The sequence below is a fragment of the Apis dorsata genome, unplaced genomic scaffold (genome assembly GCF_000469605.1).
Source record: "Apis dorsata unplaced genomic scaffold, Apis dorsata 1.3 scaffold_194, whole genome shotgun sequence".
Lineage (NCBI taxonomy): Eukaryota > Metazoa > Arthropoda > Insecta > Hymenoptera > Apidae > Apis > Apis dorsata.
Genome location: NW_006263478.1, coordinates 1,560,209 through 1,560,943, shown reverse-complemented (window position 1 = coordinate 1,560,943; position 735 = coordinate 1,560,209). Strand labels below are relative to the sequence as shown.

Here is a 735-nt window from a genome sequence, read left to right as displayed (position 1 = left end):
AAAACAAAAAAAAAAAAAAAGAAAAAAATACTCGAAAGCAATATATACATATGAAAGTAGTTTTCACTTTGTACAAAATTTCCTCTTATTCCGGTAAATTCTTGTACTAATAAAAATTCCATCTACAATTCTATCTTACGAATTAATTGACAAGATACACCTACGCATAACGAAGAAATAATGAGAGATAGTTTAATTCAAAAAAAAGTGAAATTGATCAAGAAATACTTATATTTCTAATACGAAAGATATTTTTATACAGTTGTTTTCCCATTTGTCCATTTTCATAAACAAATTATATCGACACAATCAACATTTCTACATTACTTTTACCAGGATTTAATTACCTTACACTGTTCAACGTTAATTAACACTGTCATCATTGTTCACTATATCCCGAAAATACTTTACATCAAATATTTTGACATCGTCATTTGAAATTTCATTTCGATCGCCAACTCTTATCATCTATTCTTTCCTCTCGAAGAAGATTGTAAATCTCGTACACGGTGTCCACATCTTCCTAAATCAAGCTTTGTGAACAAATAGTTGCGGCAACGACATTGCATTCTTGCAATCGGGCCCCGATAATATCCCGGGGGCCCCCTTCGGTGGCTCGCTCGTTACCCGAGGCAGAATTACTTTAAAAAGTAGGTAGCCACCGGCCGTCTGCTCGGCCGACCAATTACACTCGGGGCCGACACCGAGTATATAGAAGAGCCACGGCGGCTCCAG

The 735-nt window shown here is 35.8% G+C and overlaps 1 protein-coding gene across 1 annotated transcript in view; it reads left to right on the top strand.

The window, feature by feature from the left end:
• The first annotated feature begins 654 nt into the window (after positions 1-654).
• The window catches only part of LOC102673806 (putative uncharacterized protein DDB_G0271606), a 3,338-nt gene continuing 3,257 nt past the window's right edge, over positions 655-735 (top strand). Inside the window, exon 1 of the mRNA XM_006614659.2 lies at positions 655-735. This exon is cut by the window's right edge and continues 86 nt beyond it. The gene's annotated coding sequence lies outside the window, so the exon portion shown is untranslated.